At 38.7% G+C, this 12902-nt stretch overlaps 1 long non-coding RNA gene across 1 annotated transcript in view; it reads right to left on the reverse strand.

Annotated features, from left to right (window-relative positions):
• Positions 1-828: 828 nt before the first annotated feature.
• Positions 829-12902, reverse strand: part of LOC116987519 — a 34736-nt gene continuing 22662 nt past the window's right edge. Inside the window, exons 2-3 of the long non-coding RNA XR_004415726.1 lie at positions 9710-9764; positions 829-1462 (exon numbers count right to left, since the gene is read on the reverse strand). This is a non-coding gene — a long non-coding RNA (uncharacterized LOC116987519). The remainder of the gene's footprint in view (positions 1463-9709; positions 9765-12902) is intronic.

A 12902-nucleotide genomic window follows, 5' to 3' on the forward strand; every position in this document is an offset into this window, starting at 1 on the left:
TACATTGGAGAAGCTTAAAGGGCTCTTTACGTTATGAAAACACACCATCATTTCTCACCATTTCCTTGGTAAGTAGATGCTCATGCCAAAGTTGTGAAAGCTATTTTAAACTTTGAAGAGGTGGGTTGAGTGATCAAGGTTGTAGTTAACATCTTATCTTGACTGACAGTGAAGGTTGCACTTGAAAATCCAAAGTCAATATTCAACAGTTACCAATGCTTTTGTTTCTACAACTAAATAAAAAGCAAGAATGAAGCCTTAGGTAAAAGTCATAAGGTCATAAGGAATAGTAGCATAGGGCCATTCGGCCCATCAAGACTACTCCACCGTTCAATCATGGCTGATCTATCTCTCCCTGCTAAACCCATTCTCTTGCCTTTTCCCCATAACCCCCGACACCCGTACTAATCAAAAATCTATCTCTGCCTTAAAAATGTCCACTGTCGGCCTCCATAGCGTTCTGTAGCAAAGAATGCCACAGATTCACCACCGTCTGACTAAAGAAATTGCTCCTCATCTTCTTCCTAAAAGAACGTCCTTTAATTCTGAGGTCATGACCACTAGTCCTAGACTCTCCCACTAGTGGAAACATACTCTCCACATCCACTCTATCCAAGCCTTTCACTATTCTGTATGTTTCAATGAGGTCCCCCCTCATTCGTATAAACTCCAGCGAGTACAGGCCCAGTGCCGACAAACGTTCGTCATCGGCCCCTTGAAGGTAATGACTGGGGAAGAAATAATGAAAAATAAATAAATGACAGAGACTTCAAACAAATATTCAACGCGCAGAGTAAAGTGGTTTTTCAGGAAGGGAGATAGGGCTTGAAAAGTTTATTAAAATTCTTGGAGGATGTAATAAATTGTTTGGATATGAGGTCTATTTACATTTTCCAAACAATATTTTCAATAAGATGTCACAGCTGAGAATTAGAACGGTGAGAACACGTACCATTGATGTAGCTAGAGGACTGATTAACTGACAGGAAAAATGAGGGGATAAATGGATGACACTGAAGCTGGCAAACTGTGATTAGTAGGATGCTGTGCAGATCAATGCTGTGGCTCAACTGGTTGCGGCCCATATCAGTGACGAGAATGAGGAACTGAGTACAATGTGCCAGGTTCCTGAATACACAAAGATAGGCTGGAAAACAAGGTGAGGAGGATGGAGTCTATGATGGGAATGTGATAAGAATAAAATGGGATTCGTGTAGGATCAACCTAAAGAGATGCTTGTTGCTCAGCAGCACAGATGCAACTGGCTGAGGCACCAGTTTATGTTTTGAGTGACTCTTTGATTAAATACTTGCTTTCATCTATCACTTTATGAAATAAAAAGAATGCCTTAACCTTTGGATAGAAAGTTCTTGATATTGAAATAAATATGGATATCAGGGTACCTGTCAGCATTGCGCACTAATTTGTCCAAAAGAAAATCCTTCACAGCATTGCCAGAGTCCTGTGTAAATGAAATCAGAAAATCAGTTAACAGAGCCGTTCCCCTTTTACAATTCCTTTTATATTTTGATGTACAATTATTTTTTATAGAAATTAGTTTAACCAACCAAAAGATCCTATACTGCAGAAAGGTCCAAAGGATAAAAATTGCAATAAATGGAATTAAATATCAAGCATAGTTATAATTATTGGACATCCAATACGGCCCTTTTTGAGTAATGGCTGCGATGTGTTTTGACTTTCAGATTTTTTAGTATTGAATATGTCAATTCATTTTTGGATTCAGCACAGTCACCCATTTTTCAAATGCTATTTCTTGGATGTGCTCATAATGAGATAGAAATATAGATAAATAATAACTAATGGCTCCTAAAATCAATAAGTGAAACCATCTCACAGACAGAAATTCGAATTAATTTCTTCCAGAACATCTTTCAGGAAATAAATGTAACAGCATTAAAGTCTAAAATAAAAGCTGGCTTGAAGCCACAATGGAAATAGGTCACAATTTTCTGAAGTCAATAGCACATTAGAGGTCATGTGCTCTCATTGACAAAAAAATTAGAAGATGGATAACAATTTTATTGTATTTATTATTTAGATAATGTATATAAAATATGTATAATAAGTGAACTAATGTAAATGAGCTGCAGCAATGGAGTAACTGCGTGATCAGCTCTCCTGTAGACACTCAGGCAATGATAGACTTCCACAACTGCAGGGTTTTAAATCCCACCCAACCCAGTCAAATAAGAGCAATAATTAAGATGAAAAAAGTCTTATCCGCAGTTCCATATCCTTCCTCAATGCTCCCGCAGGCCGCAGCTATGTGAAATCATCCTGTCAAGATGTCCTTTAGTGATGTAAAATAGATTCTTTTGAACTACCACCCCCAATCTATAATCTAATACAAATATACACAGATGGAAAATAATTATCTGAGACTATTAATTTTTGAACACAGACAACAACAGAAAATCATCCAGGACATCGGACCGAGTGAAGTTATTTGGAACTAAGATAGTTTAGTCTCCTTCTAATCCAGCAAAAAAGAAAAGCATTTCTTCATGCTAAAGTTAATCAACAATTCATTTTCGACTTCGATCATGCAAAAAGATATCTTAGATGTAAATAAATATCCTGGATGTATCCGAAATACTTTCAAGCTGCCTCCTCCAGTTTTCTAACCAATGCTTTGTGAGATAGGAAAACTTCTGAGAAGACTGTGGAACAATATATATATATATATATATATATTTCCAAGTAGAATAGAATCAAGTCTTAAATGCATTGCCTGTTAAGGTCAGTAAGAACATATCATTAGTTCTTCCCAGATGATCATCATTTTCTCGACCATCTACAAAATATCATTGAGTAAGTGTCTTTTGTGCATGACTTTACAAGATTAATTTGTCTTGGTGAAACCAAGCTGCAGCAACCTTGCATTGTTGCAAGATAATTAAGTTAACTAAAAAGAGGTGTAATTTCACTAGGTTTGGCCATTACCAAAAATCGCTGTCTATCCTTAATTGCCCCTGAACAGTGTGGCTTGCCATCTAAGCGTCAATCTCACCAGTGGGCCAGGAATCACACAGGGGCCACTTCACATAGTTCAAGTTCACATTTATTGTCACAAGCATCAATTAGGGTACAGTGACAATTGAGTTGCCATACAAGTAAAAAAAGAACGCAATACACATACAATTAACATAAACATCCACCAGTGGAATCAACATTCCTCGCTGTGATGGAAGGCAATAAAGTTCAGCCATCTTCCTCCTTTGTTCACCCGTGGTGGTCGGGGCTTTGAACCCTCAGCACTCCCCCATATAACCTCCTCCCTCTCCCTCTATTCCCCCCCCCCTCCTTTCCCCGTGCCCCACGTGAACACACCTATTTCTCCCCCCCCTCATTCCTTCCTCTATCTTCACAATTGGTAACTCTTCAATTCTTTTGTCTCACAACTTGTCCAACCATCTGCCTGTCAAAACACCCTCCACACCAATATCAACCTATTACCTAAGGGACTGACGAAAGGTTCCAACCAAAAATGTCACCCATCCTTTTACAGCAAAGATGCTTCCTGATCTGCTGAGTCACTCCGGCACTTTGTATCTATCTTTGGTATAAACCAGCATCTGCAGTTCCTTCCTACATATTGAACCTACTACCTGCCAGGCTTTGTCCTGTCTCTAGGCCTCTCCTTCAGCTTTCTTTTCCCCTACCTGCGATCGATTTGAAGAAAGGTTCCGACCTGTAACGTCACCTATCCATGTTCTCCAGAGATGCTGCCTGTGCCGCTGAGTTACTCCAGCACTTTGCATCTTCTTTTGCATCTGCAGTTTTTGGTTTTGAGTACAAGATAACTATGCGTGGCAGTGACTTGCAAGTTTCTTGATTTTTGAAATTAAATATCCCAAAAAAACTCTCATCAATTTTCCGTTTTAAGGCACAAATTTTAAAAGTAACCGAGAAGCCAAAATAAAACCCAACTAAAATCCTAGCTGTATTTTAAGAATATTCTATCTTTATGTAAAAAATAATAATCGTTACCATCTTGTCTCACTTCGAGGCAATTATAATGATCATCAATGAGGCAAAGCACAACTGTGTGACTCACCACTCCCACAGATATCTCTCACAAGGTCAGTCCACAAATTCAATTTGTTCTGAAGGATTTAAAACACTCCCCAGATTTAAATGAGGCATCCAAACATGGTGAAATAGAATGGAACATTCTGCTTGTCCCCGTGTAGAGTCCCTGCACCTCTGCTCAAGCAAGTCAATAGCATCAAACTATTTAACTTGCATATGTGCTCAAGGGAGGCAGACTTGTCACATTGGATAGATATTAATCTGCAGAGAATTTCTCTTCCTTGTGGGAGGCAGCAAAGTTCCCTTATGAGTAAAATTCAGAGGCAAGGTTCGCACTTGTATGCGTGCATGTATGTATTTATTTCTAGTGACTGAAAGGCATTCATATATTATAATTTATATATATACACGCACACACATATGCCTTTTAGTCATCAGAAATAACATAGTTACATTCAGGTTAAACAATTCTGCATTGCTGAAAACCTGTAAACAATTAAATGCTCTAGATGAATTAACAGGTAAACAGAATAATGTGGTTCGTTACCCGTGAAATTGAAGCTAGGTGATATTGAAATGCATACTATGTGATATTTATTTCATCTTCAACACTGTCCAATGTCCATCACCATAGTAGTACTCTCAAAATATTTACCGAGAATGATGTCCTAAAACATTTACAAATGTATGCTGTGCATTACAGCATAATCATATTATTTAAACCACTATTGGTATGGATTCAATTTTCTAACAAATTGATACCTGCACAATAATGTGTAAAGGCATGATGTAAGAGATTATATCAACCAAAATGCCACTCACAGACTATTCAAAGTTAGACTGTCTTTAACGTACGGTTGAGGCCTAAGTCCTAAGCACTCATAAATTACCTGTCCAAATGTATAGCCATTTTTAGATTTGTTCACAATTCTTCTCAATGTACCTGGGAAAATCTTCTACATGAGAACAAAAGACAGGCTAGCAAGTGTTTTTCATTCATTAATGGTTTGGTGCTGTCATGGACTATTTTGATTGTGTTAAGACGTGTCATAGATCAGAGCCAGCACCGCCATTCAATATGATCATGGCTGATCATCCAGAATCAGTACCCTGTTCCTGCTTTCTCCCCATATCCCTTGATTCCGTTAGACCCAAGAGCTATATCCAACTCTCTCTTGAATACATCCAGTGAACTGGCCTCCACTGCCTTCTGAGGTAGAGAATTCCACAGATTCACTACTCTCGGGTTGAAAAAGTATTTCATCTCAGTCCTAAATGGTCTATCCCTTATTCTTAAACTGTTACCCCTGGTTTGCTTTCTTCACTGCCTGCTGTACCTGCACGCTTACTTTCAGTGACTGATGTACAAGGACACCCAGGTCTCGTTGCACCTTCGCTTTTCCTAATCTTACACCATTCAGATAATAGGCTGCCTTCTTGTTCTTGCCACCAAAGTGGATAACCTCACATTTATCCACATTATATTGCATCTGCCATGCATCTGCCCACTCACCCAACCTATCCAAGTCACCCTGCAGCCTCATAGCATCCTCCTCACAGTTCACAATGCCACCCAGCTTTGTGTCATCCGCAAACTTGGAGATGTTACATTTAATTCCTTCATCTAAATCGTTTATATTGTAAATAACTGGGGTCCCAGCATCGAGCCTTGCAGCACCCCACTAGTCACTGCCTGCCATTCTGAAAAGGACCCGTTATTTCCTATGCTTTGCTTCCTGTCTGCCAACCAGTTCTCTATCCATGTCAATACCATGCGCTCTCATTTTGTACATTAATCTCTTGTGTGGGACCTTGTCAAAGGTTTTTTGAAAGTCCATATATAAAGGCCGACACGGAAATTAAAAGATAAACTGAAAATAAATACTAAACTGAAGTGTTAGTCATTTCAATTTATTTTCTTGATTAGATTTGTAAAATGTTATCCTCCTGCAGTACAATTTGTAAAAATGTCAAGCATTACTAATTGCCCTTTAAATGGAACATGACTGAAAATAGACAGCAAGCTACTTGCAGCCGTTTCATTTTCAATTAAATCAGAGAGTATTTGGAAGTGCAAGACATGACACAGCAACAAATGAATCCGGTGCTGGCCACATCTACGGAGATCTGGGGGTGGGTCACAGACCGCACGGCTCTCCGAGTTAATCAAACCCCATTGCACTTCATAATCCAGGCTTGTAAATGGAATGTGAAAGCCAGCATCCTCTCCCTGCAGCAGTTATATCACAGTTACAGAGAAAGCTATCAATCGACCGGAAGTCAGGCTGACATAGATTTTCGGAACATGATGCATCATCATTTTGGGCTACTTGTTAATGTGACATTGTTCAGCCACCTGAGGTGTTGCCCACCCCTACCTACAAAACAATGACTAGGCTGAAAAAATGTTAACGATAAGAAATCCAAAATAAGGACAGAAAATGCCAGAATACTCAGCAGATCAGGCAGCATCTGTGAAAACAGAAAGGGAGTGGAAACATGAACTGTTGACCTTTAATTTCACTGTTCCCTTTAAAGTTCTGCAGTTTCTTTTATTTTCAAGCGCAGAGGTCTAACTTTTTTTCATCTGCCCCAACATGAATTGCTAGCAGCAGCTTTCATAAGCTAAAAACTCTTGTTCAACAGTATGATTAATGAAGCAAACAACTACAACACCATTGTCTATATGAATATATGAATTGTCTATATTTGACAGCAAGCAAGAAAGAGATGAAAAGAGAAAGTGCTAGAGACACCCGGCAGGCCAGGTGGTAACTATGGGGGAGAAACACTGTTGTCATCTCATGTCTATAACCTGTCACCAGTAGTTTCAATGTCTTTATTTTGACCAAACTCTCCATGGATGTAGCCGGATCTGATAATTCTCTGAACTATTTTTAAATTTTCAATTTCCTGTACAGATAGCTCTGCTGTAACATGAAAGCTGTGTTCCTACGAATCCTCACATTATAGACGATCATATTATAAAAATAATTGTGTCAAGGGGAAAACGGGGTTAAGCACTAGACAGTTTCAGACTCACAATAACAAAGTTTGATTTCTCTACAGGTTTTGTAAAACAAAGGGTCCTTTTAATAGCCATTAGTTTATTTTTATTATTGCAAGCTAACAATACTAAATGCTGTATATTACATTATTTAATAGTATATCATTACAAAAGTCTTAATCAAAACCATTGCTCGTCAATAGCCACCTGCTGTGAAACTGACCATGTTCCTGAGGGACAGTGGTGTCTGATTACAACGGGAGGAAACAGTTTTTCCTCCCAACACCTTTTTTTTTTGTTGCAAGACAGTTTTTTTTCCTGTTTGTCAATTTTCACAGTAGCTTTTAACTGGTTCTCTAGTTGTCAATCGACATTGTGTTATAACCAATTCGGCTTGTATAATATAATTACTGTTCCCTAATTTATCAATTGTGTTACATTCAATTTGCGGTATGGATAAACGTTACAGCAGTTTTTTGCTTAATTTTTTTCCTTTTGGGCAAAAAGCTAAGAAAAAACAGGAAGGGTTCGTTAAATGGATTTAGGGAAATACAAAGTTTAGAGAGAAGATTCCATGACCAGAGGCATATTACCAGTGGGGAGAGGTTGTGTAAAGGAGATCAAAACACATTGTAAGTCAGAAATTTTAGAGCTCACAGAGGCTACAGAGATAGAAAGGGATAAGGACGTGAATGAATTTGAAGAAGAGGATGCGGGTTTTAAATATGTCATATTGCAGCTAATGTAGATCAGCAGACTGGCACTTCAGTTAAAAAATATTAATCACCAGGAGTGGTAGACAAGGTTTAGTTTAAGGCTTCATTCAAATTGTAAGCATGTGACTGTTGCAGTACTGGAATGTAGTACCAATGCAGATACATATTTCTCAGTCTGTTCATTCTGCTATATTCAGCAATATTATTTTATAATTCTTCACATTGTAAAAGAAAACGCTCTCACATTCACCTGCCCCTTTCCATCACCCATAATTCAGGCTTTATCTACTTTAAACCATAATGTTAAAGAGAGCCTCGCTAAATGCACAGAATTCATATCATTAAACCCACCTTTCTTCAATTACAAGGAGAGATTCTCCAACCTTCTCTTGATCGATGGATTAACCCTGCAACAACTAAACCTAACCTCTTACTGCTGAAACATTATCCTTTGTGAAAAAATATTTTGGAGAGCTCTAATGATTTTTTTTTAAGACTTTGGTTAAGGAATTGTTTTAACCCATTAGATTTTTAAGCGAGAATGCTAAGGTCATAGGCTAAGCTTAATGACCCTGCGATGTTACCCAATCGAGGACAGGGCGTAGGTTCGATTTATTGCCTATAGCGCAAAAACTGTGCATGCTCTATAACTCTCCCGAACTAAAGCTAATAAAATAAAGAGAAAGTGCATTCTGCACAACTGTGTTTTTTTTTTACAATATCCCTGATATTATATCAAATATACAAGTCAGGAGAAATTGCAGTGACAAACACTGATGGACATGTGCATTCACACACTTGAGAATGTGCAGGGTGGAGTGGAAGCAAAAAGATATGAAGGTGCTTCCAACTCTGAAAGGGAAATTGTATATGGCTGAATGTCAAATAACACAAAGCATTAAAATGGAAAGATGGATAAAAAGGAAGCTACAAAAAGGAGAGAACTGTATGCTTTTCCAGCTAATCCTGAATAGTGCTAATCTTACTTTAAAACCGATCTAGAGGCAGTTGGCTTGGCACTATTTGAGGCTCTTTTAGAGGACATAATGGTTTCGCCTAAAGGATAAATAAGTTTTAACTCCCCATTTGCACAATCATTGTTCTATAAAATGTTTTTTTTTAAATAAACTGCAGGTTAAAGCACATAGTTTACTGATGCTTTCTCAGTTCATTCGCACCGACTTTCGTTCCTTGAGGCTCGAGCACTATGTGTTGCATCAATTTTAAAATTCAAAGATGTCTCCTTTTTTCATTTTTTCTGCAATGATCCAGGCAACTTTCTTTCAGTGAAAGGGGCTAGCACAAACAATAACATCACTAATCATACCATGACAGCCTTCGATTGACTTGTGAGAGCTAAAAATAAATTAAAAAAACAGGTAGGAAAACAGGAATGGTTCTCCTGGCTGGGGTAATTATTGAGTTTCTCTCTACAAATGGTGTCAAGTGCCCCCACTTTAAAATGAGAATTGATTGTGAGAAAACCTCTCCCTGTTTTCTTGTGGGAGGGAGAGTTAGTGCAGACATCACTACAACTGAAAGCATGCCTGAGCTGTTACAAAACATCAGACCTCCACCCATGAGGCACAACGCAACCGACCAGGAAGACAATCCATTAACAGGATATCTGGCGACTGCAACGATATATGGCAAAGCACTGTCATCTCCTTTGACCTGAAATGACTCAACCTCGTCTTGCTTTACCTGCGTCAAATTTAGGTCGGCGTTACCCTTGTAACATATAGACTAATACAACTTGCTCCCCTCAGAATAACATTCACGAGTGAGCATAATTCTGCACTTTCAATGGACAGCACCTTGTTGAACAAACCACACGGTTTCATTATTTCGGTAACCAGTAAGAAGTCACTTTTCTAGAAAAGGCTCTGCTTTAAAGGTTTATGCTTATCTTATGGAATAAAGCTCTTACCTTGAAACTCCACGAGACATGGGAAATGCAGATTGAGATGCAGAAGGGCACTGCCCTGCAATGGAGATTTGGGAGAACAGAGAAGAGGATTTAAAAAAGTGCTTTTAAAAATAATATTCTATAGACCACTTATTAAAATAAAATAGATTTACAAGAATCTAGTCACCCCATGCCTTGCATGTGGCCTGAATTAGAAAAATTGTTTCTGCCTCTGCAATCCTGCTTGTCAAAGGCTTTTAAAAACAAGTTAAGCATCCTTTTTAACCAACTCACGCAACATCATCGCCCACCTATGCTACTGGAGTGTTGAGCTGTTTCTGTACTGTATATAGCACCTAATCCTGCATCATAGCCCTCGTCAGCACTGTAATTACATTACACACAGACTGCTTCTTTTAGCTTGTCTGGAGGCCTCGCGATTGGATTGCACGTCAGCAGCAGTGCATAGTCCTAACATCAATTTGCTTATCCTTCAGCTGGGAAAGCTCACCAATAGGGAGGTGCGTTCCAGTTGCAACAGAAATAGCCAGACATGACTCAGGATGTTAATTCCCCCTTCAGTGAGCTGGAACCAACTACTGCACAGGCAGTTCCATGGTGCAGGGTTGAAGACATTCCTTTCATCCATTCATTTTTAAAAACAAATCATCTTGAAGGCTTTTCTGTGTGTGTGTGTGTGTGTGGGGGGGGGGAGGGGGGTGGGGGGGGGGGGGGAGGGGGGGGGTAGGGGAGAGGGAGAGGGGGGGTTTGGGGGGGGAAGAGAGGGGGGGGGGGGGTGGATTAACTCACATTTGTAGGCACCCGAAGGAAAATAACTTGCAGAGACATGAGGGGTGATTGGATTGCTCTTTATGGAACAGTGGGCTGATTGCCCGCCATCTTTGCTGGAATGGTTTTATCTGGCTGTTTCCGAAGCAAAACCCTTATTCCCAGAAGTAATCGACTGTTCATCAATCTGGTTCATCATATTCCAATAGCAGGAATTAACTCCTCCTACCACTTCTGATTTCCCAACTGTGATGAGCTGTGTTAAGTAGTTTTATTCAGATACTGAGCCAACAGAATTTAAAGTACAACTTTGTTTTGAACCACAGTGCAGGAGATTCCAATGATAGGTTGGCAATCAAATTTCATTTCCTGTCACCTCTATTTGCTGAGAGTACAATTGTGTAACCACTTCTGTTTACGCAGCATTACCCACAAACAATGCTCTTCTTACATTTAATTTACAACATGAATTTGGCTGTTTAGCCCAACGGGTCTCTGTCAGCAGTTATACTCCACCCCAGTGTCCCTCACATTATTTCAGCCCCCAATCTCACATATTCTCCTATTTGGGTTTATCAATTTTTCCCAAACAACCTTTTGTAGTTGCATCCAGCACTCCATGTACACTTAATCCAAACATCTAAACAATCCCTCACTCTTCGAAGACACAAGAGACTTTGATGCTGGAATTTGGAGCAAAAACCAAACTACTAGAGAAATGCTGTGGACCAAGTATTTGTGGAAGCTATGGGATGGACACGGATTTGCACCATGACTCGGGTCCAGTCCATGTAAAGTTCCGTCTGCAATTTGCTCTTTTTGCCCTTTAAACTCTTTATTGAAATTCTTAACAATCTCCCTATAGCTGTCACCTCTGGTTTTGGACTATATCACAAGAGGCTTCTTCTACAGTCAACCCCATTGAAATGCTTTATATTCCAAAATTCCTTTTATGGGTCATCATTACACCTTTTGTAAAATGCTCCAGCCTGTTCAATCTTTCCTAAGCAATAAACTTCAAGAACAATCTACTTTATTAAAAGTGTGACATAATTAAAGAGTTGAAGAGTTTCAAAGTCTTCAAGTTTATTTTCTGCTCTATAACTTCACTCACACATAGGTTCTGTAAAACTTCTTTACAAACTATTATTTTCCTCTCATAAGAAACTCGTTTAGATTTTCCTCATCATTACTTCGTGAAACTGTTTACTTTCATTCTAATACTCTCTGTTGGTTGTCATTCTACTAAACAATGGGCCAGGTCCCTCATCCCAATCTCTTTTATATGTAAAAAAATGAAACAGTTAAGTTCAAACAACGATACAAGAACAGCACATGATAAATATAACCTCTAAATTTAGAAAGAATGATGAGACATATTAACTGAGAATTTCATCAGTCTGTTCTATCATGTGCAGTGATAATTTCTCAAGAATATTTAGCACAAATGTCTCAACAGACATGAGTCAGCATGATTTTATACAGGTGCTGCCATTCACAATTCCACTGGGAGCTAATAACTTCGTGAATTAACACATTTAAAAAGTATATTTTTTCTTGGATTGGAGACAACACTGAACATGTTTCCAAATGCAAGGCTGTTATAGCTCATCAAGTTGATTGGCAAGTAAACTAGGTGAACTGAAACCCTACTGGGCTGAGAATTAGCTCGGCAAAGTACAAAACAGAATATAATGATAAAATAAGCTGTGCTTGAGATATGATACTACGAGGGTGGAGCCTTCTCCTGGACTCTGATGGACACACTAATCATCTAATGTGTGCAGAAGGGTAAAACCGATGTTGTTTTCATGTACAATTTGTAGTGGAGAAACAGATGATCATACTCAACGTCATGCCCTACTTCAACAATTTGCTCAGTTCTCTCCTCCCTCAAGTACTTTGAGTTACCTCCTCAATACAAAATGATTCACTTTTTAATGAATGACCTTGTGATGTTTCTATATTTATGATCCCTTAATTCAGTTTTCCAGTAAGTAAGTAATTCGTATTCTGATAACGTCATGAATCCAATAAATGATGTGCTCAGATGAATTTGACAGCATTCAATATGATGTGCTTCAACAGTGGGTGAATGGAGTTGATTTAAATGTGGACAAAGTCATTCAAAGTATCAATCCATACAAACCAGTGCACAAGGTTAACCATGCAATGACTTGGATCTCTATTATATAAAACATGTGCAGCATCTTGTGCAATAAATCGCACAATAAATTGGTTGGTATATTATTGTCATGTGTACTGAGTTACTGAGACAACCTTAATTTGCATATTATCCAGTCAAATTACACTATACATGAATACCATCAAGCCACGCACAAGTACAACAGGTAGTGCAAAGAGAAAAAATACCAGAATGCAGAATATTGTTACAGCACAATGTCGTTACAATTACAGAAAAAGA

This window comes from Amblyraja radiata, chromosome 25, assembly GCF_010909765.2.
Source record: "Amblyraja radiata isolate CabotCenter1 chromosome 25, sAmbRad1.1.pri, whole genome shotgun sequence".
Classification (NCBI taxonomy): Eukaryota; Metazoa; Chordata; class Chondrichthyes; order Rajiformes; family Rajidae; genus Amblyraja; species Amblyraja radiata.